At 44.2% G+C, this 18,893-nt stretch overlaps 1 pseudogene; it reads left to right on the forward strand.

The window, feature by feature from the left end:
• The first annotated feature begins 258 nt into the window (after window positions 1-258).
• Window positions 259-10,441, forward strand: LOC122474374 (annotated as a pseudogene).
• The last annotated feature ends 8,452 nt before the right edge of the window (window positions 10,442-18,893 follow it).

The raw sequence follows: 18,893 nt of genomic DNA on the forward strand, positions 1-18,893 counted from the left end.
ACTGGCCAAAACGTTGTGGCATGGATGAAGCCATTCATATCCTCAATATGATACCATCAACGTACACGTGGGAGAGTGGTTCTACATAGTACTGTGCAGGATTATGTGTCAATAAAATCTTGTAAGTCGGCCCCACCTTGATTTTGAGGAGCATACAATTCCTGGTGAAGCTGATAAAGTTACAGATCTAAGTCAGAAGTATTGCACCAGATATTTTGGTGCTTATCAAGGAAGTGGCTATTGAACATTTAATGTAGGATGTCTGGCAAAGGCTACCAGTGCCCCTTCTATGTCCCTTCTCTTTGTGTTTTGGATGACCCCCACCAGCAATTACCTGCCTCTCTGGACTTGAGAGTTTTCCCAGAGCCACAGAAGACCACTCAGTTCATGCATGCAGGCTGGGAGTGCTGGGGAATTAGCACATCTCAGAAGTACCCCTCAACCAATGACCAATGGCTGCTGGAGGGTAAATCCCTCAGCTCGTTCGTCTCTCAAGTGGGATAATTCTGAGCCTTGTGTTTTCTACTGTTTCCCAGACTTTCCCTCCCAATATTATGCTCCAGTTGCTCACGTTGATGACTGGTTTACTAATTCATCCTTTATTAACTGCCTTCCCATCATCCCTGGATCAATTTCCACGTCCCTGCCGTCCCTGCCGATGTACTCAAAGAGACTCTTTTGCACTTGAATGTTTTGCCTGGGGTCAGCTTCTGAAAAGAACCCATGTTAGGACAAAGTGAGTCCATCCTTTAGATGTGGTCAGGAAATGCATCAGTGACAGCATAAAGAGAGGAAAATAGACATCTCTTCTATGATCAAACTTGAGGGGATTCATGGATACGCCTGGGGGAGAGACACTGCTGGTCACCTACTTGACAGCAACTGTTCCTCCTCCATAGTCAATAGAAACCAGTTTGGTTTGGCAGCTAAGCCACTTTCTAGGCCCCTGAGGATGACCCGAGCTCAGTGCAGATCAAGCATGAACATCCCATTCCCATTTGCTGATAATCTTTAGGTGAGGATAGTTGACGGAGTGCCAGCTCATGAGACATATGCAGGAATGTGCTGAGGAGTTCTTTTTCCTTCTATAAACAGAGCTGGAAAAGTAAAAGGCTCCATCTCTCTCTCTCTCTCTCTCTCTCTCTCTCTCTCTCTCTTGTCTTCATGTTCCTTCCTGTTTGAAGCACCATTGGGTGATACTTAGAGTAATTGTAGTCATCTTATACCCATGAGAAAAATGTTGTCAAGTTGCTAAACCAACCTCAGAACCACCTATCTCCACACTTCATTTATGTAAGATAAATGCTGGTTAAGACTTCTGTTACCTATACACCCATATTGTCCTGATTGATACAGATGCAATTCTAGCAGCCAGCTTAATGAAGAGGCAAGAAGTCTCAAATGTGGCAATGGAAAGAGAAAGTCCCATATTACACTTTTCCTGTGTACCATAGTTCACTTGAAACTTTTAAAATGAAACAGTCTGATGTTAATATTCCATTTCTCTCCCAGGATACTCCCCTTTCTATGCAGGGTCAACCTACTCACCACAGCTTGCGGGCTTAGGCCTGCTTCTGCCTCTGCCTGAATTGCTGTCCCCACAGGTCCTCGTGGCACCATCTCTTGTTTCCTTCAGTCTCTGCTCAGTTGTCATCCCTTCAGGACAATCCCCTCTATAATGGCACTACCCTGACCCTCATCATTTCCTCTCGAGGAAAGAGTGGATGGGGAAGAATGTGATTTGCTCCGTGAAGCAAGAAGGTTATTGCCATCCTTATAATTGCTGTGTTAAAATTTGTGGGGTGGTCCAGAGTGACCACATTATCAAGAGCTAATGCTATGAATTCATGCACCATCAAAGAGACTGTCTGGCCAATGCAAGATCAGGAAGCCCATTCCCTGCCAATTATTTTAAAATTTTTTTTTAATGTTTATTTATTTTTGAGAGAGACAGAGACAGAATGCGAGTGGGTTGGGACAGAGAGAGAGGGAGACACAGAATCTGAAACAGGCTCCAGGCTCTGAGCTGTCAGCACGGAGCCCGATGCAGGGCTCGAACTCACGAGCTGCGAGATCATGACCTGAGCTGAAATTGGACGCTCAACCGACTGAGCCACCCAGGCGCCCCTTCCCTGCCATTTTTAAGGATGTCTACACGGAATTTGGGAATCCTTATTTTAAAGGCCTTTTAGTCACCTATCTATAGTAATCTCGTAGCTAATATTAAGAAATCATCCTTTCGGCTGACAAATTTCTCGTCCAGAGCTTTTCTGCTTTCCTTTCGTTTTGAGTAGATGGGAAAATTTGGGATATATGCCTTAATTGCCATATTTTAAGATTGCCACCAAATCGGCTTTTTTCCTCAGGAGGAAAAAGAGGAGAAGAATAGCTCTGAGCCAGTATGTCTAACCCTCTCCTTGAAATCTCTACTCAGAAGACACAGCACTACCATAACTATGGTAGACATATGCTAGTCCTAAAAGCTATTCACATGGCCCCAATCCTTGGCCTTCCTCTACCTGTAAAGGCCAGAAAGCTAAAATACTGGATTTTCAAAACTCCATTTAGCTAGAGGTGGCCACGAAACTTAATTCAGGCCAATATGATGTAAGCCAAGTTCCTGGGTAGAGATTCCTCCCCAAATAAACAAAGAAAATCTTGGTTGGAATAAACCCCTTCACTTCATAGCCCTCCATGCAACTTTCTACTTGGAATGCAGGTATGAGGGCAGGGTCACAGCAGCCATCTGGAACCCATGAAGAAACAAGCAAAAGGGTAAAGGACTACCCAACAAGGTAGGTAGACCAGAAAGCCGAAAAGAGCCTTACCATCCCTGAATTGTTGAGCTGCTTTACAAGACTTAGATTGCACAGCCTTGGACCTCCCTGTCTTGTGACTCACACACATCCCTAGCTGTTTCAGCTATTCCAGGAGGGCTTTCTATTCTATGCAGCTGATCATTAATATAAAGAGAGAGACTGACCTCATCAAACCCCCTCTCACCTGCTCCTTCTTCCAGGATGATACTGCCATCCTTTCGAGCCTATAGACCAAAACCCTGGGCATTATCCTTGACACTGTTCCCTCCTTCATGGCCACATCCAATCCATCACTGTCTGAACGTCCTGATCCAAGTCACCATCTTAACTGTTAGTTCCAGATACCACTGTATCTCATCAAAACAGCCTCCTTGCTTATCTCTTTGTCCATGTGAAGGCTTCACTGTATCCAGTTTCCTTTTCAAAACACAAATCTAATCATTCACACACAAACTCACATTCTCTCTGTCTCTCTCTCTCTCTCTCTCTCACACACACACACACACACACACACACTCACATACATATACGCCTGCTTAAAAGCCTTCAATGGTTCTCCATATGTCCTGTGATCATGATATAAATATTTAACATGGCCTAAAAGGCCCTTTGGGGTTTATCCCCAGCCCATCTCTCCAGCCCCAGCTTGTGCCAGCTCTCCTGAGTTTCAGCTTCCTGACCTTCATTTCTAAGAAGCTTCCTACTCCCTCCCTCCAAAAGGTCTTTGCACAGACTCTTTCCTCTGGATGGAAAACTTCTTTTGCCCCTACCCTTTGCTATTTGACTTCTGGAAAGTTCTTTTTGTTCATTCAGAACACAGTCCTGGCTCTTCAACCTCAGAGAATTCTTCTCTGGCCCAGCTCAGGAGTTAACCAAAGATCCTCTGTTTAACATGGCCACAGACCATCTTCCCTTTTGCAGACTCTCCAGTTGTAATTACGCATCCTTCGTGGGATCAGTTGTTTACTTGAGAACAGGGTCTCTGTCTGATTTTCAGCTTTACCTTTGACTGCATTCTCCATGCCAAATATGATGCCTACCACATAGTAGGCGCTCAATAAATACTTGTTGAACAAAGATTGAATGGAATAAAGCCATATAGCCCATTTGGTCAACCATCTCCTAAATAATTGATGAGTAACATTATATTATCTAATCAAAATGAAACTAAAAAAGATGATTGAGATAATACTAAAAAGATACAGAGCTTTACTGGGCCACAAACATTTGGCGAATTGCCAAATTTTGCCATCTCACCAATGGTATCTATGTCAGGCTCTGCATCATCTGACACATGGATGGAGTAGGTTGGGCTGTGGTGTGGAGTGGGCACGTGCTCTGGACAGCCGAGGCCCCACTATGATATTGGTGGCCCTAAGACCTAATCCAGATTCACAGGTTCTGTTGCAAATACGTTCTAATTGGAGAAATAAGCTGTGGGAGAGGCCTTTCTCCTTTACCCCCAAGTAACTATCCACCTGAAGATTCCTTAAACATGGGGGTGTGAGTCTCAAACCACTGACGGAAAAAGAGGCCGCATGGGAACTTGCCCTCACCGTTCAGAAACCCCCTCACCAGGAAACATTAAAAATGGTAAATGGGAAAATTGAAGACAGGGGGGAAAACTGACAGGAATGACGAGAAATTATATTGGTCTGGAGGGTCTCAGTTTTGAAAAGGTCAAGTTTTTCCTCAAGAAGGGGGTGCTCTTCCTTCCTTAATTGTTTTCCCAGTGATTGGATCACCAAGCTGTGTAGATTCTCACTTCCCATCTAATTCATGTGAGACAACCAAAGGAAGCACGGGGTGGGGAGACAGGTTGTGTTTTGTGGGAGAGAATAAACAGGTGCCTGGGTGCTGCCTAGAATCTAGGCAAGACCTTTATGTAGTGACCCTACCAGGGTGGTCAGAAAGGAGTGGAGAAAAACAGGATGAATGGTATGGCATGTAACATTTCCCTCCTCTTCCCTCCAGGCTCCACTTTATTCTATTCCTTGTAAGAACAAAATTTTAGGGGTCAGAAGCCATGGATTTAAACCTCTAATCTGCCACAGATGACCTTTGTGATGCAGGCAGGTCATTCAATCTCTCTGATTCACATTTTTTTCCTTGGCAAATAGTAGGTGGAACCCAACTGGCAAATAAAGATGGACCCCAACACAGAATTGTCCAAGAATCAATAATATCATGTATGTGAAAGCCATGCGTACATTGGAAAGCTTATATCTTCACTAGCAAATTTAATTGGACTTCTCATTCCAGACTGTATTTACTGTATTTACTGTATTTATATTTTTTCAAATTAAAATTATTTTATTTGTCCATAATTAAAATCAAGTGGATTATAAATATAATAGGGTGACTAAGAATATTGATTTTTTAGATAAAAAATAATTGCTTATTCAGCTTATTACGATTCTCTTTAGCTCATCTCTTTACTGTATTAGGACACCATAGAAGTATGCATTTATTCACCTCCGATGAAGGAAGATGATTCTCCCAAGGGCCACACCGTAAACATTGGGCAGCTTTTCTGAAACTTGGTACCCTCTCTGTTGGCTCCCTCCCTCTTTCATATGACATTTCCTCAAATGCTTGTAGAACTTTTCTTCCCTAACCCTATTCAATGGTACCTTGTAGAAAAAGAAGGCTTTAGACTATCTCCAGAAGTAAATTGCAGTTTCTACTCATAGGCACCAGCTGTTTATGATGTGACCTCCAAGAGCTTTCATCGTGGCTGGGAGAGATGTATTAGAGGCTTTCTTTGGGCAGGGGATTGGGACATCTTATGTGCAAATCTGTATTTGAGGATCCCAATCCCAATGAAAAGTGTGACTCCTCTGGTTGTAACATTACAGCCTATGTGGACACAAACCCAATGCCCCTGGAAACAACCCCAAATCCTCACTGCCACTGACTCATGGATAACATTGAAAGTGCCCACATTTTCCCACAAGGTGATAAAAAAAAAAAACCTGTGTGGGTCCCTGACCCCACAGTGACGAGAGTGTGCATGCATGTGTGTGTGTGTGAGATGTATTAGAATGTTTGCAGTTTGTCAAGAAATTTTATTGGCATTAGCTATCTTTTGCAAAGTGTTCAGCTTCCCACTTTGGAGAAAGGACAGTACCAATGTTAATTATTGCAGAGCCCCTGTGAACAAATTGTGAAGCGACAATGGAGGTGCAGACACAATTGTGTTTTGATTACCCAACTGCCACAAGTCACATATGCTGATGGCCAGAAATCTCACTATTTGATCATCTGGATTGATTGAGAAGACTCCTAATTCAGAGGTGTGGAGGTAGGAGGATCTTTCCTGACCTTGCCATTTCCCATCCCAAAAAGTAACTTTGAGTTTGAGGTTGAGAGTTCAAACAATATCTTCCTGCTGGCTAGCATGACCCTCTTGGAAAAAGATTCCAGTCTGCTCACGAGAGAACTCCAAAGCATCTGAAGTCCACTGGAACACTCCAGTAATGAAAACGCAACACCACTGGTACTTTTCAAAGTGCTAGAATGGACATAAAGAAGAACTAACCCAATCGCCTCTTTATGCAGGTGAGGAAGCTGAGCCCCTGAGCAAGGTTGGAGAGATGCAGAGAGGTAAACCCAGTCTCCCGTTTCCAGACAGGTCCTTTCTCACTGGACCGTGCTAGGTCTGCCGAGTTACAGCTGTAAAGGGTCACTTTACACGTCTCACAGAGAAGTGCTCACTGCTTTCGATCTCTAGGTTCTGTGGGTCCCTCTCGGAGCTGTATTTCATACCCCATCTCCTTTCTGTCTCAGTCAGCTTGGATGGCCATTAAAAAAAAAATCATAGGCTGAGGGGTGAAACAACATAAATTTATTTTTCTACAGTTTTGGAGGCTAGAATTCCAAGACCAAGGAGTGTACATAGTGTCTACTGAGGGCTCTCTCTTTGGGTTTTCACTCAGCCACCTTCTCATATGGCTTTTTGTCTGTTGGTGCATGCAGAGAGAAAGAGACCTCTTCACCCTCTTCTTATGAGGCCCCCAAACCTACCAGATTAGTACCTGACCTTCAGACCCCATTGAACCTTAATTATCTCTTAAGAGCCCTGTCTCCAAATACAATGACAATGGGGGTTAGGGACTTCATTGTATGCCTTTTGGGGGGACACAATTCAGTCCATAGGATTTTGCATCCTTCTACTCAAGAATCTAATTTTGCCACGCTTGAACTTCAACTAGGCATTTGAAGAACATCAAATTGTACTAAGACTATCATTTATGGTTTCCAAATACAGCCACAGCAGGACAAATGCTACAACCCTTATCCTATAACAAGCAAGGTATTCCCTTCACGCAACACACACAATCCCGATCTACCACGTGATCCTGAGTAACGTGAGTCCTGAGCATCTGTTTTGCATGAATAAAGGAAACAAATAATTCAGTATACCATGTCTTAACTTTAATAACGTCCAGATAGACTACAGCAAGATTGATGTACTATGAACTTGCTTTAAGTGGGACTCAACCCACATTGTTTTCACCAGTCACCAGGCAGCCAATTAAATACCAACCAGCCAGCGAGTTGTTTGCCAGGACAGAGGCCAGGCAACCTCATTACCGATAAGGTTAATTTAATCAGTTACTTTTGCTAAGTGCCTGTGAGTCAGTCCCAAAATTTAAAACACAAATACAAAACATGAGTGGAAGCATTTCCTACGTGGGTATCATTCCTCATGCCTCACTCTGCCCACCCTTTTCCCCTCACCTGCCTAAACGCCCCTGTGTACTGACAGCCAGCATTTTTTTTTTAATGAGACCTAAGCTTAGGAGCCTCAAAACCAGGAACAGCAAGATGTGCCCTCTTTTGTATATTTGCAAATCTGATACAGCTGCATGCATTTGTGTGCTATAAGAAGAGTCCTCTGAGCCCACAACTGGAAGGTGTTCTCATGTTGGGAGCTCCGCAAAAGAAAGGAAAAAGAAAGAGAAAGTTTAACTCTAAAGCGGGAAACAATCTGTGCTGCGGCTGGTGGCATCCAGAGATGGGCAACCCGGAAGAAGCACTGTGTGTGCGCACAGGTGTCTGGGACTCTGCAATCTGTCCGGTTGGGCATACTGGACATGGAGGCTGAACCACTGGGTCTCCTCCTTCCTCTTCTGCATACCTCAGGGGAACTTCTCTCACAAACTACAGACTCTGGCCAATGGCTGAAATATACACGTTTTTCTCATAGGCGTCAAGGAAAGCACAATATGACCATCACGTTAAGTCTCTGAGAAGCCAAAAACTGAAATTCGAGTGGGCCGGCCAGCATTACACCGATGGCCTTCTTACTTCTTCCAGGCCAGGATGGTCAAGGCCAACCCTGACTTTTTTGCAGTTAAATGGTGATGCTCACAGTGAGGCTTAGGCCCAGGTGTGGATGTAACGGGGAGAAACTTAGCATGCCTGACTCCATATTGCTTCTGTTACCCTTACTGCTGTGACTTATAGCTTAGAAACTTCTGCTTAGCCCTACACATAGGCATGTTAATCATTGAAGGAAGTTTGGTGACAGCTAAGATTTGCAAAAACCACTCTTTGCCCAAAACCTACATCGCCCGAGAAGATAAATATGTACAGAAACAATAATGTTATGTTTAAGATTTAGAGAAATGGCATGAACAGATTCCTATACTCAAAGATCAACTGACCAAGGACAGAAAAGTTCCAAAACCTGCCTTGCACCCTTGTGGGCGCCTGACTGGCTACAGACCTCAGTCACCTCTTGACCCCAGCTCCCTCCCACTCCCCCCTTTCCCAACATCAAAGTTCATGCTGAGGAGAGATGATTCTTTACGACAACAGTCCATCATCTCAGTTTGCTGACTTTCCAAATAAAGTCACTTTCCTACCCCAACACTTTCCTACCCCCTCAACTTATCAGCCTGTCATGCGGCAAACAGAATGAGCTAGTACTCCGTTATATGAATAAGGATATTTAGCGATAAAGACGTAATGCATGCAAATGCATTCACTATAGAAAAGTAACAGTATTGGTCAACAACCATCCTAATGGCTGCTTTACAAACTTAAATTAGAATGGGATATTTTGAAGCTGTATCTGAGATAAGACCTTTCATTGAAATAAACCACAGATTTAAAATAAAACAGATTGCAGATTTGAGATTAAGTGATTAAGGACTAGGAGAAAAGGTGGACGAGTATTATATGACCTAAGGATGGGGGAGGCATCTCTAAGTATGATACCAATGGCAGAGGTCACAACAGTCACAGCTGTGACTGCCCGAAAAATAAAAGCAATCAAATAAAAGAAAAAAAAGCCCAAAACAGTAACCCCCAAAACAGCAACAAAAGTCACTATCGTAAACAAGTAGTACATCAACAAAACTGAAAGCCAACAGCTAATGAAGAAAACATGTTGATAACAGAAAACAACCAAAGTATGCTTACGTACACAAAGTAGTTAAAATTCAGTAAGAACCCTGGTGTGATCTCATACCAATGACTGTTTTCTTGAGCAGTAGACAGCGCCCACCTCAGTGCACGCCACCACCCCATGGCTGACTTGATGGGGCTGGACATGAACTCTTTTCTTTTGTCAACTATGGCTGACAGTATTATTTATCCACCTTCGTGGATGATGATTAAAATGAGCACCACCCATGTCTAAGAACAGTTTAAGGGCTGGTGCAAAGGCAAAGAATTAGGAGGGCCGTCCAATGAAAATAACAGCAACTTTGAAAATGTCTGTACAAGCGATGAATTCCCTTGGTGGCTTTGAAATAACAACACCTGTGACTGGTGGTTAAAGGGTAGTTCGGGGCTCATGCATATTAATGGGCAGCACTTAGTGCTGGAGAAAGAGGCCGAGTCAGAAGACAAAGAAGAGAAGCGAAATTCCTAAATGTATCTGGAAAGCAATCAGCCCTTGGAAGTGGTGGCAAGGTTCCACACAAAAAATCAAACTTGCTATCAAAGGTGACGATGATCATGATGAAGGAGGAGGTACAGGTGGCGGAGGAGAAGGAGGGAGAGAAGAAGAAGTAGAAGGAGGAGGAGGAGGATAAATGGAGGAGGAGGAGGAGGAGAAAAAGGAAGAGTGGAGAAAACAGTCCAGTGAAGAAATTGATATGAGATACTCTAGCCAAAAATGTACAAAAATCAAACCAGAATGGAAAAGACTCAAAACCGTGAACATCAAGATCAAAAGGTCAAGAATTCTCAAAAAAAAAAAAAAAGAAAGAAACTAAGAAAAAAAACTTCTAACACATCAAACGGACCTAGTTCTGTAGAAGACATTAAAGCAAAAATGCAAGCAAGTATGGAAAAAGGTGATTCTCTTTCTAAAGTGAAAGCCAAGCTCATCAATTATATGAGGAACTGCTTCTGGATGACTGATCCAGAGGCTATTTAAGATCTCTGGCAGTAGAGGACGTTTCTTTAGGGAAAAAGCTTAAACGGTTTGTTAAAATTTTCCATCTCATTTTATCTCTGTTAACACTTGATATCTGGCTGTCCTTTTTATAATGCAGAGTGAAAACTTTCCTTACTCTGTCTGATAAATGTGGTCCAGCTTGCGTTGCCAATACGTTGTCCAAAATGCCTGTTTAGTTTTTAAAGGCAGAACTCCACCTTTTGCTTGGTTTTAAATATGTGTGGAATGCTACGGCAGAACATAGTAGTAGGGATGGTCAGACAAGTGGAGAAACAAAATCTTATGTGTGAAATAAACTCCGTTTTTTAATAGAGTTAAAAAAATCAATGAGAAAAAGATGAGCAAGCACCTCAGTGGAAAAAATAATAGTCAAAGGAGGGCGCCTGTGTGGCTCTTGTCAGTTAAGAGTCCAACTTCGGCCCAGGTCACGATCTTGCAGTTTGTGAGTTCAAGCCCCGCATCGGGCTGTCTGCTGTCAGCACAGAGCCTGCTTTGGATCCTGTCTCCCTCTCTTTCCGCTACTCTCTCTCTCTGTCCCTCTGTCTCTCTCTCAAAAATAAATAAATATTAAAAAAATAAAAACATTTCTTTAAAAAAATAAATAAAATAATAGTCAAAGGACATGAGCGGGCAATTTACAAACACAGACACCCAAATATTTTTTAATATGTCCTTCCTAACCGGAAAAAGTGAAAAATATAAAAACACGTGCAATTTTTCATTGATCAAATCGGCCATTCAAAAAAAAGAAATAATGAAACCCAGTGTTTGGAAAAAACGTGGGGAACCCCATAAACCAGGTGGGAATGATAGCTGATACAATTTTTTCCAGGTTGACAATTTGACACCAGGAATCAAATTCCTAAAATTTCCATCCCATTTGACATTGGAATTCCAAACTTAACCTAGGGAAAGCATTGTGGATAAGCACAAACTGAAGCTAAAACATCCATCAGAGAGAGAAATAATATCGGGTACATTAACTAAACATACCATGGAGCACTCAGCAGTGATTTAAAATTACATTGGGAAGCTATTAAGTTTTGAGGTAAGTGTCTAAACAGTTTGATCCTATACTTATAACCATATAATATATACACATAAATACATAAGTAATAGATATAGAAAAAGAGTAAAGGAATATAAGTAGATTTCAGTGGTGGCTATCTAGAATGAGATCATAGATGACACTTACTTTGTTCTTTTTGCTTTTCCATTGGTCCTAAATTTTCTTCAGGTAACATGTAGCTTCCTATACCAATAAACAACTTGTTTTTTAAAAACAGAATTTTAGAGGAAAACCCAAGAGTACAACAGGCTTATATTTCTCCCACCAAACTAAATGGCTTTCACTTAACTGCTTCCAAAGATCACGCTGCCTCTCTCTCCCCCCGATCTGCATCCAACTTTGTAATAATTTCCTTCACATCATGAAAAAATTATCCAAAACCCCAAGCTCACTCATCCAATTAACTCTCTACCTCTTCCATACTCAATATTCAATTAACATCGAATCATTTCAAGTCTTGCTATTTTAAAACCTGCTCTGGCTAATCTGTTTTTTTTTTTTAAACGATCAGCCCTTCTTTCTACTTCCGAGCCTTCAAAAATATCTGAGGACAAGAGAATGTTTGTAGACAAGTCACTCTTTGTTCTGTGCAGAGATACTTCACCGACCCTCCGGTGTCCATTCTCTAGAGTGTAATGGGGGTGGAAAACAACTTAGACGCTTCTAGCCTATAGCAGGAGGTGTGCCACAGAGAGCAGAGCATGACGGGTGTGACCTGAAAATACCAGACACAGGTCAAGGCACAGATCCTTCTAAAAATGCATCACCCCGCACGGTTGGGTAGGAGGCCGTGCCGGCTGGGGTTCCGGACTCTGCAGACAGCAACTGGTGTGATTTTGGACAAGCAGTTCAACTACTCTGGGCATCAGCTACATCATTTCCAAAACTATGACTTTATTTCTAAGGTGACTTTGAGACTGATGGGCATTTACATCCTTTTTCCTAGCCAGTCAGTTAACTCTGTATGATCACAAAATCACCCTGCAAGTAGTTTGCAGCCCAGGATCACTACAGACCCATTTTGCTTCCTCACTGTGTGCACTGAAGATATTCAGCCTATGTCTCAGTTCCAACATTCATTACATCTCGCGACAATACATTGCTTCGGTCATGTTCCTCTGGTTTCTCCATCCTTCATTTTCTCCCCTCTTCCATTGTCCCTCGTTGATTCAGGCTACACGGGAGGCCTTTTATTTATCTCTGTAGACTGAGGATCGGCCTTTTAGTTTTTTAAGCTGAGGGAAGTTAGTCATTTGAAAGATTTTAATCTATTACAGCTTATTACATATGTTATTCTTTCAAGGTTAAGAGAGAGGCAGTCAGACAACAGAAGGGCAAGGATTATAAAAAGTATCACATAAGCGGTCCAAGAATGGGACTAACTTCCTATAAAGCTGGCAAACACCAACACTGTTCCCAAACTAAAGCAAAGACAGTCTCCCTGACCCCCTGACCCAGGACAAAATAGATCTAACAAACTCCAAATGCCAGCAGGGGTGTGGAGAAATGGGGTCACTCATACATCACTGGCGGAAACGCACAATGGCGTAGCCACTCTGTAAAAGAGTGAACCGCACTTATCGTATGGCCTCGCAATGGCACTTGTGGGCATTTATGCCTGAGAAATGGGAACCTGTGTTCACACGAAACCTGTACACAGAGGTTCAAAGCAGGTTTATTCACAACATCCCCAACCAGGAACCAACCGAAAGGTCCTTCAGTGGATGAACAGTTAAAGAAGAACATGGATATATCAAAACCGTGAAATACCCCTCTGCGATAAAAAAGCAACAAACGATCGATGGACACAACTTGGATGCGTCTCAAGGGAGTTATGCTGCATGAAAAAAATTCTCAAAAGGTTACACTTACGTGATTTCACTTATACCACATTCTTAAAATGACAAAATTATCGAGATGGACAACGGCTTGATGGTTGCCAGGATCGGAGGTGGATGGGGGGGGGGGGTAGGAGGTGGCTGTAGCCAGAAAAGGTAGCAGGAGGGATCCCTGCAAAGAAGCTGTCCTGTATCTTCAGTGCAGTGGTGACCAAAATACACAGAGCTGAATATACACAAATGAGTGCATGCAAAGCTGGTGGAATCCAAATAAGACCGCTGGGTCGTATCAGCCTCATCAACATTACTTTCCTGATTTTGACAATGATGATGCAAGATGCTGAGGGAGAGACAGAGAGAGAAAGATCAACGACAACAGCACATGTGTGGACAATAAAGAACTAGAATCAACTGACAGTGTTGTATTTTCCCTGTAAAGTCTTCCTAGCAAACAGAAATGCAAATCTGTCCTATAGTCCACATTCCCTGAAATTTTAAATTACTCCTAACTTTGGGTGTTCTACTTTGTGGTGGTTGTCATGGTGATGCTTAAAGAAGAGGAGAACCACAAAGTGGCATACAAAGATCCTACTTTCTCTAAGGAGCTAGGATAGGATCCCCTGAGTGGGCTCCCCACGCACATGGTATGGTCGGCCTCAGAGCTTACCTGCAGACAGAATCACCAGGGAGTGGACACTTCCGTGTCAACCCGGAAGCCATAAAGACAAGAGCTGGCGGATAACACCACATTTTCCTTCCCTGCAGTGGGATGAACCTGAGGTGATTCATCTCTGAAAGGATCCTCGGCAGAAAGACATCTAATGTTGCCCACAGCACCCATCTGCTCATGGCCATGCCTTTTATTGGCTTTTCCTTCTCTCCCCTCTCCCCTCACCCTCTTCCCTCACCCTTTTCCCTCTCCCCTCACCCTCATTCCATCCCCTGAGCAAACTACTCGAACCCAACTCCTTATCTCAGGGTCTGCTTTCGGAAGGCCCCAAGTCCGGATATTCACACTGAGGATACCTGGATGCAGATTGCAAGGCCTGTCTCTAACAGCTGATTTCTACTTTCCCTCACCAATACCAAAATTAAAAAAAAATATATATATATATATATATATATATATACATATTTTTTTTTTAACCTGCTACAGATTTCATGGAGATGTGACAAAATACAATTTGTTTATTTAAGACAGATGACAACACCCTCAGGTAAATATAGTCTTGGCCATTTCTGAAGCACCTCTCCCATGTCCCCAGTAACAAATATGAACACTGGCCATGAGGCTGTTTAACAACTAACTACAAAGCCCTTTTCATGCCGGTTAGAGTCACTGAAGCGACTTTGCATTCAGCACACACATCTGTAGAAAACTGCGATATGGTGTTCTAGATTCTGGAAGAAGACCAAAGAGCGTCCTGGGCCCACAAATCCAGTAAGTCCACCAAAAGAGCTGAGGTGTTGGCCAGTTCCCAAGAGGTCACGTAAGTGACTTAGGAGAGTCAACTTAAAGAAAACTCTGGTCTGAAAATTTTTTTAAAGGGAAAGATTCTTTGAGATCCTGAAAACCATGCTAAGTATAACCCACCTAGACTACTAACCAGCCATAGTCATATTGGTAATACCTTGAAACATTCTCCTCGGAATCGCCGGAATTCACCCGGCTGGGTGGCTCAGCCGGTTAAGCGTCCGACTTCGGCTCTGGTCATGATCTCGCGGTTCGTGGGTTTGAGCCCCGCATCAGGCTCTGTGCTGACAGCTCAGAGCCCGGAACCTGCTTCGGATTCTGTGTCTCCCTCTTTCTCCGCCCCTCCTCCACTTGTTCTCTCTCTCTCTCTCTCTCTCTCTCTCTCTGTCTCAAAAATAAATAAACATTAAAAAAATAAATGAATAAAGTTTATTTATTTTGAGAGAGAGTGAGTGCACATGCAGGTGGGAGCGGGGGAGGGGCAGAGAGAGGGGATGAGAGAGAATCCCAAGCAGGCTCCACACTGACAGTGTGGAGCCTCACCTGGGGGTTCAATCTCACAAACTGTGAGTTCATGACCTGAGCCAAAATCAACATTTGGATGTTTAACTGTCTGAGCCACCCAGGTGCCCCTGCCACCATTTTCAATGGTTCTGCTATAAATATGCTTGTGTCTGTGTAGCATCCAGTTAAATAAGCAAGTATCTAAATATACCTTTAAAGGCTTGGGAGACAGAGTGGCTGAAAGGAAAACGGATGGGGACTGGGAACATTTAGAACCCAGCCCTGCCTGCCGCTGGGCAGTGGCACGTAGGAGGAGCAAATGTGGCCACAGCCCTTGAACTTCTAGCCTCTCTGTTTACTTATCAGCAAAATGAAGGGTTGGGATTAGACGAGAAAGAAAAACCATGCTCTGTTCCAGCTTGACAAGTCTGTGATTCTAGGCAGTGTTTTTGTTTAGGAGAGGATCTGCTAACAGTATTAATACCCATGCACTGATTCATTTAACAACTACTAAGCATCCTCTGTGTGGCAAACACTGTGTAAGGGACAGCAAATGTCACCACGCATGAGCAGACAGGCCTGCCCCAGCCTTTGACACGGCTCAGATTCTCACCTCTATGCTTCCCATCATCCAGGCTTCATTTGCTCCAGATTTCAATGTCTCGGGAGCCAGTGTCCATCAGGCCAAGCTTCGGTCATGTGCTCTTCCCCAGGCTCTGTGACAAAACAGAGAAAGAATGTGGTCTCTGTCAACTTTCATGGAGGCAGGCAGCAGGAAGTGGCTGTCACCAAGAATGGCCCACCCACCAAGATGACACGCAAAGCAAACTGCCCCGGTAGGAAACCAGAGGACTCAAAGGAAGAGGGGGATTTGAATCTTGGATGACACACATCCCCCACATCTGAGCTCTCTGACACCCAACACAGAAACATATGTGTGCGTATGCGCATCTCCGGGAAAAGGGGAGCCCCTAACCCTCACCCAGCTTTCTCGTGATTCCAGCTCAGGCAAGGAGGAGTTAAATCCACAGGGGTCTCTCACATCAGGGGGCAGATTGCTTCCCGTTTCATTTTTCCTGGCATTCTCACATGAGACACGGCCGTGAAGAACGTACTCAGGAGTCCGGTGGTACAGGTTGGGATCGCCTAGCTGGCTCTGTTTCTCAGTGTATGGTCACCACCACATTCGCCAAGAGGCCAGCAGAGAACACTTTGAGGACAATGTTCAGGACAAGGGTGCCACACGGGGCCCGGGTCACAGGTCACGTGGGGAACTTGCCATTATTCCATGGGTAAACATCCCTGGTTATGTCGGCCCAAGGTACAGTGGATTTGACTCTCCTCTGATGATCAAAAGTCGATGGCATCAGGCTGCCACAGGTCCCAGTCCCTCCTTAGCATCTGAAATCCTGTTTCTATCCCGGCCCTCTGTTGCAGATGCTCTCTCACTAACTAATCAGTGTACCTAGAAGGCCAAGACAAGAGCAAGTTTGACATTAAACCCTCAAGCAATTAAACCTTGCTAAAATCCACAGAGAAATGCAAAGAACTTAGAACAGCCACAACACATTTGGAAAATCAGTCAAAAATTCTCAAAGTGTACAGTGTTTTTTAATTTATTTCAGCTATTTCTCGGGAAAACTTGTTTTTTAATGAGAGAACACAATGTTTGGATATCATGAACGTTCCAGACACAGCCCGCCTGTGCAAAGGCCCGTCCACGGTATCATTTACAACTGTGCCCCTCCCAAGCCCACCCAGCCCCAGAGATTAAGCTCTGGCCTGTGTTTGGTGGTTAGCATCCCCTTGCTAAAATATGCTTACTACAGATGTAGTTTAATCCTGTTGGGTTTTGACCTTTGTCTAAACCAGATCACGTTCAACATATTCTTCTGTGACTTGCTATTCTAATTCTACAAATTTTTAGTAATATTTATGCACGATTGTGTGTGTGTCAGTAGTAGAGTACCTTCCAAAAATTTTTTTAATGTTTACTTTTGAGATAGAGAGAGCGCGTGTGAACGCACACCAGAGAGACGGCGGGGAAGGGGCAGAGAGAGAGGGGAACGGAGGATCAGAAGCAGGCTCCCTGCTAAAAAGGAGAGCCCGATGCAGGGTCTTGAACCCACGAACCGTGAGATCATGGCCTGAGCCAAAGTCGGACACTCAACCGACGGAGCCACCCAGGTGGCCCCCAAAATGTTTTTATTCACCCAATGGATATTTGTATCCCTTCCAGTGTTTTACGTTTCCAACATTACTGCTATGAATTTCTCCTGAGTATGTACTTAATCATAAACTTCCCAGGCACAGTATATGTGCATCTTCCTTTTTTAAATAATATGAAATTTTTTTCCAAGTATGCATATAAGAGACCTGGTTGCTTTACATCCTCAACAACACTTGGTATGTTCAGACTTTCTAATGTTACCAATATGGGATATTGGCAACCAATAACATTGCAAGCTGGTCCAGCCTCTGCATTTCCAAAGATGACTTTTTTGCATGTCACTCCTCACTGCCACATATTCAGATGCCAAAAAGCAGGAAGCATACGGAATTCAGCTTCCTGGCTTCTGCACATACCCCTTTCTAGAACACAGGACCAGTTAATGGTGGTGGAGCGAATGATGCTAGCTTGTGAGTTTCCTAGTCTACCAAGGCTCAGAAGGGAACAAAACAGGAAACCACGGGTAGAACAGGGCAGCGAAGGTTGCCTGATCCCTCTCTTGCCAAGTTAGACCTCATAGATGGGGAGAGAAGATACAGGGGAACAGACGCACAGAGCACAGAGCGCGAAAGAAGGACTCTAGCTTCATTCTATTTCTCTTGTCGTTAAATCCTCTGTCGCCCGCACTGGGGTTAAGAGTGGAGGGGAACTGCTCTCCACTTCAGAGAGATTTGCACCCAGAACAAATAGGGATCGCAGGTTCCTTTGCCACCTTGACCAACTTCTTCATGTCAGGACAGTATCTGATGTCTGCCTCTATTCCTCATATAGAGACCAAAGAGGGGCACCCTCCAGAGCGGGAGTGGCGAGCTGGGCTCCCCTGAGAGCCCGCAATCTGCCATCGGGGGCGCTGGTGCTGGGGGGCTGCTGCTGTCACCCCAGGCTGCACTGTTAGACCTGGTTCCCGCTTGTCCTTCCCAGCCACCGGTGGTGCATTCCTGGCAGCTGCCTCTTTGCAGAAATCTGCACCAAAATTAAACCCATCAAGCTGTCAGCCCCGTTGCCGGGGCTGCTCCCATGTCAGCCCATGTCATGACAACCGATGATAGAAATTCAGGCTTCACGGGGAGCATCTGTTTCCTTTTTAAAATCGCTTTAAAAAGAAGCCTGAGCAAGGCGCCTGCTGCTCAGGGCAGTGCGGGATGCCGAGGCAGGCAGGCAGGCAGGCTCAGCACCTGCCAGGGGTGGCGCTTCCTCTAGAATTTAGGAAGCCAGTGGGGGAGGGGCGCCGCGTTCCAAAAACAGCAGCCTTGGGACGGAGGCGGGGGAGGAACCGACAGGAGTCACGTCTTCTCCTCCCTGGGGACCTCCGCTTCTTAGACACCACCCAGCACATGCTTCTTCGTTAAGTCCAGCACTGTGGCCCAGGGTTAAAACGCAGTCTTGCCTTCTCAGGACGGACTTTGTCCCAAGACAACTCCAAAACCTCCAAAATATTGGAGATTCTCTCCTCCGACCACCTATAGAATGGAGAGAGGGCAGAGGAGAGCTGAAGGTTTCTTATCCCAAACGCTGTCTCTCCTTTGATGGGCCTGTGACTCA

Source organism: Prionailurus bengalensis, chromosome D4 (assembly GCF_016509475.1).
Source record: "Prionailurus bengalensis isolate Pbe53 chromosome D4, Fcat_Pben_1.1_paternal_pri, whole genome shotgun sequence".
NCBI classification, from domain to species: domain Eukaryota; kingdom Metazoa; phylum Chordata; class Mammalia; order Carnivora; family Felidae; genus Prionailurus; species Prionailurus bengalensis.